At 37.6% G+C, this 14,520-nt stretch overlaps 1 protein-coding gene across 3 annotated transcripts in view; it reads right to left on the bottom strand.

Annotated features, from left to right (window-relative positions):
* Positions 1 to 14,520, bottom strand: part of LOC121867299 (titin homolog) — a 90,338-nt gene that overhangs the window by 64,200 nt on the left and 11,618 nt on the right. Inside the window, exon 1 of one of the 3 annotated variants that reach the window (XM_042367200.1) lies at positions 1,323 to 1,508. The exons of 1 other annotated variant lie outside the window; for it this stretch is intronic. The gene's annotated coding sequence lies outside the window, so the exon portion shown is untranslated. Of the gene's footprint in view, positions 1 to 1,322; positions 1,509 to 14,520 lie in introns of those variants that run through there. One more of the 3 variants, XM_042367215.1, reaches the window with a different exon arrangement.

Genomic DNA, 14,520 nt, shown 5'->3' with positions numbered 1-14,520 from the left:
TAATAATAATAATAATAATAATAATAATAACAGATAATTAAAACAACCATGAAAGAAAAAAGAGAAATAAAAACAAAAGCAATAAAAGATGGAAACAAATAACAAATAAACAATCCTGAGACACTGATAGAAGAGGAAACAGAGGATAATAAAAAAAGGAAAGAAGACACACTAAAGAAGAGAAAATGTGACATAAGGAAGAAGATGCAATAATTCTCGTCTCTCTTTCATTCCCTCTTCAAGACAAACATTTCAAGACCATTATGATCTCAATAAGAAAGTTACAACTCACACAATAAGCCACCACTTTCAACTTTCTCTTCCTCTTCATTTACATTCTTTCTCGGTGATTTTATATTGCTTATTTCTGACCTTGACGATGTAATAACTTTCTATTGTTTTTTTTTAGAACCTGAACTGATCGCTATGACAAGACTAGGGAACGAGATTTTTTTTTATAATTAAATTTATTTTAATTTTTCGTATTTTTTTATTGTATTTGTAATTTTTGTTTTGTTTTCTTTTCCTAATTGTCTTTTGTTTCTATTTCATCATTTAATTTTGTTACTTCCACTTACAACACATTTCTATTATATTTTCTTTCTTTTTCTGTGTAAGTAACTCTTATTTTCTTTCCCCAAATGCCATTTTTACTCTTTCCTTCATATCGCTAATTTCCTTTTATTACGAATTCTCCCTTTCATGTCTCTTATCGTCCTTGTCCCAGTAACGCTCTCGTAAACTTGACAGATTCTTAAAAGTTCGTGGGTTATTTTTCTCTGTAGTTAAGATGTAAACACGCGGAAAAACAACAAAGTCATGACCCAAAGTAAGAGACAAAAACAAACTCCTGTAAATATCACTGAAAATCATCATGTTTAGCAAAGTGGGAACAATTTAATGGAAGTCTTTGAGAATCTTTGAAAAATATGCAATTTATTCTAACTTATGATAGTCATTAGATTCTCAAACTATATTAAATACATGTTTGTTTACCTTTTTCATATAGTTACGTTTTCTTTAATCCTCTATTCTTATTGTTTTATATCATTGCCACCTTAATTATTACCATTCTCTCTGTTCGTATCATATTATGTTTTCCATCGTAATTGATTCAGGTTTTTTCTATTTCTTTTACCATCGGATAACAAACTCTTAACAGCATCACAATATCACAACAAAACCCATTTTCTATAATAAACATCCCGTTTTCTCTCAACTATTATTCTCGTTTTCTATGGTTTCCACCCTCTCACCTTGCAACGAGCCTGAGAAAAGGAAAGAAAAAAAAATCTCTCCTCTTCCCTACTATAATTCTTCACCTGTCACATTATGGGATTCCTTGAGCTGAGGTTAAAGCTGAACTTCACTCCTTGTCTTCAGGGCTTAGGGTGGCAGCATAGACCTTTCAGCATCCTTCCAATAGCCTTATCTCTAAACTGCGTCTCTTTCCAGTCACATAGATCAGATCAACTTCAATGATGTGTTGTCTCCTCTGTCTCACGTAATACTGAAGCCTCTATGAGCGAGCTGTTTCTTTTATAGGTGGTAGAGGTTGTCAGTTACTTATTAAACAGTTGTATTTTGCGGTTGTTTGTGGTTGGTATTGTTTTTTTGTGTTTGTTTTGTTATTTTTATTTACTATTGTTGTTTTTGTTATTAGTATTGTTATCTCTGTGTTTATTTTTATTATTGTTGCTATTATTATTGTGTTTGTTGTTGTTGATAACTGGATATGTACCTTGAAGAGTATTGGCAACATGGCGGCTTTCATACCACCTCTGGATCTTGCTGTCATGTTTTTCTGTGTGATGCCTTCCTCCTTGGTATGCTGGGAGCGTCACTTGGCCTAGCTGAGTGAGAGGTGTGTCCTGGACCACCTCCCTGTGCTTAGCTGGTGGTGTGGTGGGTAGATGGATGGTAGTGGTTGTTGTAGGTGCTTAGTTAATGGGTGGTGTGGGGGTAGTAGGCGATGCTGGTGGGTAGGGGTGGAGTGGTGTGGTGGAGGGTGGGTGGGGTGGGTAGGGGTGGGGGGTGGGTGGGTAGGTGGGTGGTAATTGGAGGTAGGTGGGTTGATTGTGGTGGTAGGTGGGTATGGTAGATGGATATGGGAGGTGGTTTAGTGGTAGGAGTGTGGTAGGTGGATGACTTTAATGTTAATAGGTAATATTTTATAAATTTATGGAGTGGCAAGAACAAAGCAACTAATAATAACAGTTTCACTCGTATTTGGTTATCCTTATTTGTTAATTTGTCTTTTGCACTTGTTATCGTGTTTCTTATCTTCCTTTCCTTCATTTTTCTATTTACATCATAATAAATTTCTTTTTCTCTATTTTTCTCCGGTTTCTTTCCACCAACAACTTATTTTTCGTCTTTCTCTCTTCCCAATCAATTATCCTCGTCTGCCATGTCTGTTTGTTCTCCTTCTCTCCCTTTTCTCTCCTTTCTGAATCCAATTCCCTTCACTATCTCTCCTCGGAGTATTTCTCATAAGACATCCATCGTCCAATTTATTTTTGTCTCTTCTCTTTCATTCGATATTTTTGTTTGAGTCTTATCCTATGGTATTACTCTCACCATCTTTATTATCTTATGCTCTATATCCTTTCTTTATTGTTTATTTTCCTAGTTCTTTCCCCTTTCTCCTCTTTTTTTTTCTTCTTTTAACTATCAAAACAAACGAGGGGGAGTTTTTCCATTACTCCTTTCTGGTGTTCGCTGTGTAGCAACTTTTCCCCAGGCACTTCCAACTTCTACATAACCCATTGTTAGTAAGAAAAGTTATGGTAGCTCATTAGTACAGCTTGTCGATTTGTGACTCTTCTTTGGTGTTGATGCTCTCCTCTGCTGCCCACGGGTACAAAGACCTCACAAATCGAACCCCCCATAAGTTACGACAATGGCAAATCAAAGTTTTTAAAGGAGGATATTACGTTGAGGTAAAGATTACTGTTGATTGGTATTGATACGACAGCAATACACACACTGAGATGCAATACTTGGAAACTTTAAACGAAAATGTGGCTCCTGAGAGAAATTACGATTATATTGCAATATTACTTCAAAAGGATTATCAAGATATCCTGTTATCACTTTTCCAAAACATTGAAAGGGAATATTATATCAGGATCAATGATATGCTTGTTCATCCTTCGACTGGGAGAAGCAATAACGTCCACAGTAATGAAAATAAATAGCAAATTGAATAGAGGACGGGTGATTGCGGCAGAGAAGAGAGGCACAGAGTGGGTGGATGATTGCGGCAGAAAAGAGAGGCAGAGAGTAGGTGGATGATTGCGGCAGAGAAGAGAGGCACAGAGTGGGTGGATGATTGCGGCAGAGAAGAGAGGCAGAGAGTGGGTGGATGATTGCGGCAGAGAAGAGAGGCACAGAGTGGGTGGATGATTGCGGCAGAGAAGAGAGGCAGAGAGTGGGTGGATGATTGCGGCAGAAAAGAGAGGCAGAGAGTAGGTGGATGATTGCGGCAGAGAAGCTGATAAAGGGAGATAATGAAGAAGAAAAAGAAGAAAGGCATAATACAGTACTGATAAATAAATGGTAAAAGCAAAACAAAATAGGCCTGGGGGTGCAATGAGACTCCATGGTGTGAACGGGCCGGGGGTGCGGGAGAGAATTTTTTTTCCAGTGGACGAGCCAGTCAGCTAAAAGCATCGACTGCGACAGCTAAATGCAAATATAAAATGTCATTCGTTAACACAGCAAAATGACCCAAAAGCATTAGTGTGTAATATTTCATAGCTAAATGAACCATTAAAACGAAATAACACTCATAGAACATTATTGCAGAGAGGTGTGAGCTAAAAAAAATGCGATTAATGCATCACTGTGGAGTGTGATCATATTGGAGCATGTTATTAGTGGAGTTAATAATGGTGGAGCATACTATAGGTAGAGGTTTTACCAGTGGAGCATATTGTAGCATGCTATTAGTTGAGTATATTAATGGTAGATTATACTATTAGTGGAATATGTAAATGGTGGAGCATATCATTAGTGGAGCATATTAATGATACAACATATTGATTATGGAAAATCTACTTGTATAAAACGACTTCATGACTGATTGGCACAACTGTATTTCAGAACTAAATGTTAAGCATTGGTTTCAGGACTGGTTGGTTTAGTACGAAATATCTTAAGAAATGACCGGCAAAGAACAATTTCAGAATTCACTATTACTTTGAGAACAGTTTCAGAATCGACTGGCAAAGAACAATTTCAGAATTCACTATTACTTTAAGAATTATTTCAGAATTGACTGGCAAAGAAAATGTAACGGAGATCCCCAAATTCACTGTCAATATCACGACTTATGTAAAACTGCCAGCAACAACACGGCCACCTCAAGAAGAAGAAGAAGAAGAAGAAGATGTCTCTAGTCTGACGCACATGTTTTGAGGGTAAACACAACCTGCAGAGAGCTCTTTCTATCCCAGGTCCTGATGCTTCCATGTTACCACAGTCTCCTGAAGCTTGACATGTCTGTAAATATGTTGTAGTAAATTCTCTGAGGATGTGTGTCTTTGTTCATGGTTGTATAGTAGTTGTTGTGGTTGTTATTGATGATTTTTTTGTTGTTACTGTTGTAGTTATGGTTGATTTTGTTGTTGTTTTTACTGTTGTAGTTGTAGATATGGTTGTTGTGGTTGATTTTGTTGTGTGTGTGGAGAATTACTTTACAAGAAGCTCGTAGATGTATATATATATATATATATATATATAAATTACATTTCCACACAAGGCAGCTGGTGCATGTTAAAGCTGGCAAGAATATTGAGATAATTAGTTTAATATTGATCCAGGTGATGATAAGTCTAGATATTTTTGGCAGGTATTGGAGGGAGAGATAGTGAATGGGAGACTTTTAGAGGGAGATATGATGTTTGAGAGACTTAGAGAGGAAGAAATAATACTTGAGAGTCTTTTAAAGGATGAGATCGTGTTTGAGAGACTTACAGATAGTGCCTGAGAGTCTTAGAACGGGGGATATAATGCTGGAGAGACTTATAACAGAGGAGATGGTAAGAACAGCAAGCAACATGAAAGGTGAAGTGTCAGGACGAGAGGCGAGGTGGGGGGAAGGGGGACAGTTGTACACAGCCTCCAATATGGAAAACCTCTTAGGGAGAATTAATTAAGTTGCAAGGCGATGTAGAGAGAGAGAGAGAGAGAGAGAGAGAGAGAAAGAGAGAGAGAGAGAGAGAGAGAGAGAACGTAAATAATGGGGCCACGGGTCACTAAGTATAATGGCTAAAACAAACTTGAATTACTACAAAGGAAAAAAAAATAAAATGAAATATTAAAGGTAGATTTACAATGGGATGTCTGTGTGTGTGTGTGTCTCTTTATGCGTCTGTATGTATGTATATCCAAACGAGTGTCTTTATGATGAGAATAATAACCAAACACTAACATAAATTAATCTAAATGTGAGAAAAAAAAAACCACCCACTTATAAAATAAATCTTAGTTACCAAACGATTACCACAAGTGTATAATGTATTACTAACTCATAAATCTTGATACATTAACTTATACCAGATAGATGATGAAGGATAGTGAATTAAGTCTGGGTTATAGGGTAAATAATCCAGACTAACATAGGATTGAGGTGTTCGGTATAGGATTGAGGATTAAGGCGAGTGAGAGGAGAGGAAGAGGGGTGGTGTGTGTGTCTATGTATTTGCCCAGTGTCTTTATAAAGGGAGAGATTGAGGGTGAGTTGTATCTGGTAAAGAAAGAGAGATGTGTGTGTGTGGGGAAATGTATTAGAAAATAGTGGAAGTAAATTGAAACTGGGAGATATGATAAGTCTCTCTCTCTCTCTCTCTCTCTCTGTCTGCTTTAGTTTGTCTGTCTGTTTTGGCTTTGTCAGTTTGTTTCTGTTTGTCTGTCTGTTTCTGTTTGTCTCTGTTTCCTTTCTTCTTCCTTATCGGTCTGGTTTTCCTCTTGGCTTCCACCTCTTCCCCCTCACCTCCCCATGACCTCCCCCCTTCACCTTATCTTATGCCCATTGTGAGTGATATACCCCCTTCCCCTCCCTCCTTCCTTCAACCCCTCCCCCCTTCCTTCAACCCCTCCCCCTCCTCCTTATCGAACTTCCCTCTCCACCCACCACCTTACCCTCCCCACCTCCTTCATTCTACCCACCTACCAACCCAACCTCCCCCCTGACACCCTCCTCCTCCTCCCCTCCCCTCCCACCTCCACAGTTACCCCTGGCGTGAAGGATGAATTAGACTCGCCACTTGGGCCCAGAAATCTGTACTTGTTCTCACCATCCGAATTCTGAAAGACTCATATGGTATAACCCTTCCTCCTCCTTGCCTCCCCTCCCTCCCTCCCCCTCCCCTCCCCCCTTCCTCCCTCTGTCTCTACCTGCCTAAATTACCTTAAAACAACATACATAATTACGATAATTTCTCAGGTGATTTATTTCTGTGTTGATATTTCACCTCCTATTACACGTTACTTGTGTGAATCATATGAGAACACGTATTATTCAGGTGAGGGACGAGAAAATGACCTGACCATCCTAGGAAACTTGAGAGATTTGAGGCAGAGGGACTTCAATGGTCTTTAATCCCCTTAGGGAACGTAGTAGTGTGGCTGGGTGTTGTGAGAGGGGGATTTCAGTAAGGATTGTCAAGGGGATTTTGGGAGGAGGGTTTATGGTAGGGTGTTGTCAAGGGTGGGAGGGGAAGGGAGTTGTGGAAGAGGATTTGTAGAGGGATTTTGGGAGGGAATGTGACAGCAGTTGTTTGTAGGGATTACTTGAATGGGATTTGGAAGATTTTGTAGGAGGGATTATTATCTGAATTTTATATTTTTTTTAAGCTAAAAGTTTTGGGTATGACAGACTGACAGACAGACAGAGGTAAAAAAAATGTAAAACTGTAAACACATCTCGAGGCCCTGAAGATATACGCCTGATGTACTATACCTCTGTCCAGCTAACCCTATCCACTCCACACCCACTTACCCAGAAAGTTCCCCCCACTCAGTCGCCCACAGAGAGGGATCCCCGCCTACTGAGAAAGGTTCCCAAACAGCTCACCCTTAGAAAAGGTCCCCAGCCCACTCATTTATAGAGAGGATTCAGTTGTCCACCTATAGAAAGGGTACCAACCCACTCACCCATAGAGAAGGTCCCTAGCCCACTCACCCAAAGAGAAGGTCCCGAGCTCACTCACCCGTAGAGACGTTTCTCAGCCCACTCGACTATGGAGAGGGTCCCCAGCCCACTCAACCACGGAGAAGGTTACCTCACCTAACCTAAACCTCCTGAGAAAAACCTCAACCACGCACACACATATAGGAGACCCAGGCCTGCTCTCTCTCTCTCTCTCTCTCTCTCTCTCTCTCTCTCTCTCTCTCTCTCGTGTTTACTTTTTCCTTCTGTCTATCTGTCTGTTTTTTTCTGTAATTCTCTCGATATCTGTCTCTGTTTTTGTGTCTCTCCTGTCTCTTTGTTTTGTCTCTCTGTCTCTCCTGTCTCTCTCTTATCTCTCTCTCTCTCACGCCATCTCCTCGTAACCAAGAGATCTTTATCAGGCATAGTCTCTCTACTACAGACAACAACTAAAACAACCCTTAATGGTACGTGGGTTTAAGGTCGTTTTAGGGCTTATTGTTCCTCCTTCTTCTTATACCACTAAAATGACTCAATAATTCTCGCTCCTGGATTAATTGCAGAGTCTTATGAGAAAGCTTTATACCAGTCGTACATTTAGGGTAACATAGTGTTTAACCTCATGTAATAGTAAAGATGGTTTTTATAGCTTAAAGTACCACGAGTATAGTCCTTAAAGACACGAAGAGAATAAGTTATTACCTTACGTCGATTGAGTTTTTTTTTAATGTATTTTTTTAGTCGTATTCAGTTTGTAAAATAATAAGTCAATGTATTTTATTGTTTTTAACTCGAGTCATTAATTCCTTCATTTACATTGAGTTTAAAAGTCATTATGTGTAATTTAGTCTCGTTTTGAAAGTTAATGAATGACTTGAGGTTCGTAGATGACTTTAAAGCATTAGATCATTTGTGGTGGTAATGATACGTCTCTTGTCATTTATCATTAGTCCTCTCGAGTCTCGTAAATTCATTATTGTAGTTTAATTATCATGTTTTAATTCCTTCTTTCTTTTCGTTGAGTGTTTCTTATTCTGTAATTCTTCGTTCTTTCTTTTTTTATTCATTTGTTGCTTTATTTATTTCGTTTCTGTTGTTTTTATTTATTTTTTTATCTCTTAATTTTAATTCCTTCTTTTTTCTTACACACACACACACACACACACACACACACACACACACACACACACACACACACACACACACACACACACACACACACACACACACACACACACACACACACACACCCACACACACACACACACACACACACACACACACACACACACCCACACCCACACACACACCCACACACACACACACACACACACACACACACACACACACACACACACACACACACACACACACACACACACACACACACACACACACACACAACATATACATACATTTGTCTATCTAACTTCCACCCCAATAGATAAAGTCTGTTTCGACGGTCATTAAACGCAACAGAAGCCATCATAACAAACATTGGAGCTAATCCCTTGCTGCAAAACTCGTCGGCTTGTACAATAAACAGGGAGTTTTATCAGAAGGTGACCCGGATGCTATTGTGGACCTGAAGCGAAGGTAATTAGTATTGGTTTAATGTGTTCAATTAGATTGTTTTTGTTTTTTAATTGTATTGCATATGTTTTTTTTTTGTTTTTTTAAGAGGATTTGAAGGACACTCTGATTTACTGGGATTTTTTTGTGTGTGTGTGTGTGTGTGTGTGTGTGTGTGTGTGTGTGTGTGTGTGTGTGTGTGTGTGTGTGTGTGTGTGTTATATGTCTCTGCATGGTTGTTGAATAGCCTTGTAAACAGTCCTTCCACAACCATTCAATTTAAAACTTCCTGTTATCACACAATGTGGTTCCCTCAGATTACCACTATGACAAAATAATACAAACAACAACAACAAAAAAACCCAAAACAACAAAAAAAACAAAAGCATGTGTAATTAAATCTCCTTCGTAATATAATTATAATTGAAACAACAAAATATATTTATGTTCCCCTGACGCTAAACAATCCTATTTTATTTTATTTTTGAGAGAGAGAGAGAGAGAGAGAGAGAGAGAGAGAGAGAGAGAGAGAGAGAGAGCCGAATAGCATGTGTTTACTCTGACTTGATCCGCCGCTGAGTTTTATACCGTTATATATATACACATATATATTAAACGGTGAATAACGCCAGAATTTACTATAAGCGCCGCAATAAAAAAAAATTTAATACCCCTTTTTCCCATTGTTGGCCAAAATATGTTCCACTGTTTAGTTCACTTATTTTTATCATCTGGGCATTACGACTCTGGGTTGGGTTGGGTTGGGTTGGGTTGGGTTGAGTTGGGTTGGGTTCACTAATTTTTATCACCCGGGCTTATGTGTCCTAATGACGCTTCACTTTGCATCTAGTCCTCTTCTCCTCCTCTTCCTCTTACCACCTCCTCCTCTTCTCCTCCTGTTCCTCTAAGCATCACCTCTTCTCCTCTTCTACCTCTTACCACCTCCTCCTCTTCCTCTAAGCACCACCTCCTCCTCTCCTCCGCCTCTTCCTCTAAGCACCTCCTCCCATCTTCCTCCTCTTCCTCTAAGCATCACCTCTTCTCCTCTTTCTCTACCCCCACCACCCTCCTCCTCTCTTCCTCTAAGCACCACCTCCTCCTCTTTTCTCCCTCCTTCTCTTCCTCTTACCACCTCCTCTCCTCCGCCTCTTCCTCTAAGCACCTCCTCCCATCTTCCTCTCACCACCACCATAAAAAAACAACTTATGATTCATCACTTAAAAAAAACAACAACACTATATATATATATATTTGTTTAATTAAAATTTTTAAACTTTGTGTATTAAAAAAAATTATCACTAAAAAAAAAAAAAACCCGACCATATTTGAAACTTACCCAAATAAAAAAATTAACTGGACATTTAAATAAGAATATTAAAATACTATAAATATTCCCACAACACCATCGACAGTGAGGTAGGATCCAGGTCTGTCAGTCACCTTTGTATGAGAGGATCAGTCACACCATTGATCCTTTTGTGTTTTTATCAGATTAGACCAAGATATATATATAGGTTCAGATCCTATTAGTTAGCAGTAGTTGGGTTGATGATATGGTAGTTGGTTAGTATTATTCACTGTTTGTTTTTGGTAGTTATTGAGATGGTGTTGGTAATATGGTTAAATATAGCTTAAAATGGTGATTTATTTACTTTTATTGTTGGGAGGAAGATGAGAGAGAGATGAACCTTGGGGACAAGCAACAAAGTTGTTGTTAAAGAAAAGAAAGAGACAGGAGGCTGCGTCGTAGAGGAGAAGACCAGCACAGAGCCGCTGTGTCCCAGCCAGGCTTATTTATCCGGGAGTTGGCTGAGCGTAGTAACAGGCAGGAAACGCTACGTCTCTCTCTCTCTCTCTCTCTCTCTCTCTCTCTCTCTCTCTCTCTCTCTCTCTCTCTCTCTCTCTCTCTCTCTCTCTCTCTCTCTCTCTCTCTTCCTTTTCTTCCTCATTCTCTCTCTGTGCGTCTTCATGTCTCCTTCTCTCGAAAATTGCACCGGAATGTGACACCACTTAGAGCCGAGAGACAAGGAAGGACACACGTCTCCATAGTGTTGAGAGACTCTTTCTCTGTCTCTCTTTCTCTCTACACACGCTCCTTCTCTCCTTCTCTCGACAATGCGGACGGAATGTGACCAGACTCGTAGTTCAGGGAAAGGAGTTTAAAGGCGTCGTAATGGTGAGCGAGTCTCTCTCTCTCTCTCTCTCTCTCTCTCTCTCTCTCTCTCTCTCTCTCTCTCTCTCCCACACTTTCTTTGCCACTTTTGTTATATTTCTGTGTCTTTTTTGTCTTTCTTTATAATGTTCGCTATTCATTCTTTATTATATTAATTTTTTTTAGTTTTCTATTATATATTATTTATTAAGTTTACAACATTTTTTATTTTCTCATTATTCCCAAAAAATTTTCTTATCTACATTTTCACCAAATTCTCACTTTCTTCACGTTTACAGTACACCATTTTATCACATTCTTATCACACTCAAAGACCTTTTCACTTTCGTAATTTTCGCGCCATTTTTCGTCATTTTCACTGCATTTCCCTTATCGTCACTTTCACTCTTATCATTTTCACCGTATTTCACTTATCGTCACTTTTACTCTTATCATTTTCACCGTATTTCCCTTATCGTCACTTTCACTCTTATCATTTTCACTGTAATTCACTTATCGTCACTTTTACATTCCATTTATCGTCATTTTCACCGTATTTCCCCTCATATTCACTTTCAGAAAAATTATGTATGCCAAAATTTTACTTAAGAGGAAAAGTCTTATAAGTTTTATATTTTCTTCACTAAAATCATTGAAAGTTTATAAGGCAAACTCAAGTCACGAGTAAAACCTTTACCGGCATTTTTATTTTTAGATTAATTGTTAGTAATGTATTAGTGTACAAAAAATTACCTTTTTTTAAGTCTTTATGTATGTGTTTATTTCTACAAAAAAACGAATTATGTAATTGAGTATAATCATCATTCATATATATTACACCTGGTAATGATAGTTCAAGGTTAATTATAGTTCACTAATGAGTTATTAAGACAACATCATCAAATATTTGCGTTGCTTCGGAGAATGACGTTATTATCCTCTTTATGGACGTGAGTGGGAGGGGAAAATACTGCTACACATCACCACCTGTGTATGACTTGTTCCCATAGACCAGCAAGCTATCCATACAATATTCGTAGAGGTCAAGAACGAGGTATATCTTATCATCGGTGACCATAAGCCTTGTACAACTTGTTTCCAGACACCAAGGCCGTGTTTAGTTTATTCTAGAGACTGTAAGTAGCACATGGCTCGTTCCTTATAACCGCTAGTAAAGTATAACTATCTTCCAATGACCGCAAGTGACGTATAACTCACTCCCAATGACCGCAAGCGACGTATAACTCACTCCCAATGAACGCAAGCGACGTATAACTCGCTCTTAATGACCGCAAGTGACTGTATAAGTACTCCCAATGATCACGAACGACGCATAAGTAGTCCCAGTGACACGTAACTCACGTTCAATGACCGCAAGAGACGCATAAGCACTCCCAGTGACCGCCAACGACACGTAACTCACTCCAAATGACTAGGAGTGAGGCATAATGACGCACAACTTGACGGATGCGTTGTAAGCTGTGACCTGTATTACTTTAAGCTGCTGGAAACTCATTAACTTCTTCTGCCTTCACACTATTAATTTTGACGTTCTTTCTTTCTTTCTTTCTTTTTTTCTTTCTTTCTTTCTTTCTTTCTTTCTTTCTTTCTCAGTAGAGGAGAGAAGTGAGATAATGTTCTTGGTTATGAGATAAAGTGTGAGGTAGCCAGTAGAGGCATTGTATACCTCACTTTGTTCAGTATAATAGAGGCATTAAATACACTTCTATGACACAATCGAGGCATTAAATATACTTCTATGACACAATCGAGGCATTAAATATACTTCTATGACACAATCGAGGCATTAAATATACTTCTATGACACAATCGAGGCATTAAATATACTTCTATGACACAATCGAGGCATTAAATACACTTCTACACACACTATCGAGGCATTAAATATACTTCTGTGACACAATAGAAACATTTGATACGTTTGTGTTCTCAAAAATAAAGACAAACTGGTTTTTTTTCTTATACAGCATAATGGTATTGGATGCTTTAATTTTTGTCCTCATACTGGTGGTATTAACTTCTCTTTTAAACACGATAAACGATTAAATTACCTTTAGTTTTTCTTCCAAACATCAGAGACACCAAACACGTACAGTAGTTTCCTCGGAATAAAGACTTTTTATTCGTAACAAAATAGAAAAATAAAAGTTTATTCTGGTGTGTAATAAAGGTATTAAATACTATTGTTTTGTTCTATACAAACAATAATTGTTATAGTTTGGCTTTGAGGAAAATATAGATATGGTGATGTGTTTTTTAATGGGAAAATTATATTAAACATCTTTTGTATTTTCTGATAACAATTTGTTTTTATCGCATCAATAATAACATATCTTAAAAAAAATAATTCCGAGAAAAATAAAAAGACAAATATTATTATTATTTGTTGTTAGATAATTTAAGTTGTTTATAATGTCACTTCCACTTAATAAAAAACATTAGAGCTTTTGTTTCCTGCAGACAACAAAAGCCCTTTGTCACCTCCTCCTCCTCAGTGCCATAGACAATAAGAATTAACCTTTTTGTTTACATATACTAAAGAATTTAATTAGTTTTGTTTTCTCTGAACAGTAATGAGATTAAATACTTTTCTTTCCTCTACACAATAAACGCTTTTACAACTTGAGTATTTTTTTCTAGGAAGTACAGCGTCCTTTGTGCTAGCCTGTGTCAAAATAATGCCTCTATTATCTTAGCACTAGACTTTTTTAATTATTATTCTATGCTTTCGTCTTTTTTTTTACCAGTATTACAACCCTTCGACCTTTTTCTTTTGACATTTGCGACATAGAGAGATCATCGCCTCCCCACAGTCACTCATAACCTGACAGTTACTTTAATTTAACAGTTACTTTAATCTAACAGTTACTTTTAATCTAACAGTTACTTTTAATCTAACAGTTACTTTTAATCTAACAGTTACTTTAATCTAACTGTTACTTTTATCTCATTTACAGTCACCCCAAAACTACATTCGTCTCTCGATTTTCACCTTCTCTCTCCCATTTCTCTCTGTCTCTACCCCATTTTTCTCTTTCTCCTGTCGTTTCCTCTGATTCTTTCTGTTTCCTCTCATTTATAATACTTTTTTCCTACTTCAGGTGAGATTTACACTCCATTAGTGACTCCCGCTTCGTTTTTTTTACGCCTTTCTCTGTTTCATTCATTGGGTATTTGCTCTTTTTCTTTTTCTTTTGTATTTATCTGTATATCTCTCTCACGTTCTCTGGCATTTACTATTATTATTGCATTATCTCTCTCTCTCTCTCTCCCTTTGCTATATGTCTTTTATCAGTCATTTATATATTCTATTCGTGAGCTTTATTAATGTATCGTTTATTATATACAACAACAATAATAATAATAATAATAATAATAATAATAATAATAATAATAATAATAATAATAATAATAATAATAATAATAATAATAATAACGATACTACTACTACTACTACTACTACTACTACTACCACTACTACTACTAATAATAATAATAGTAATAATAATAATAATATCCTAGGCGGGCATCTCATCACTTAGCCTCACCGTAAACTTAGTATCTAAAGGTTGGATCTTGGCAGCCTCGGTTATTCATGAGGTGAGGAAAGTTTTATAAC

Source organism: Homarus americanus, unplaced genomic scaffold (genome assembly GCF_018991925.1).
Source record: "Homarus americanus isolate GMGI-L3 unplaced genomic scaffold, GMGI_Hamer_2.0 scaffold32583, whole genome shotgun sequence".
Taxonomy (NCBI): domain Eukaryota; kingdom Metazoa; phylum Arthropoda; class Malacostraca; order Decapoda; family Nephropidae; genus Homarus; species Homarus americanus.
This window is presented reverse-complemented; position numbering and strand designations above follow the sequence as displayed.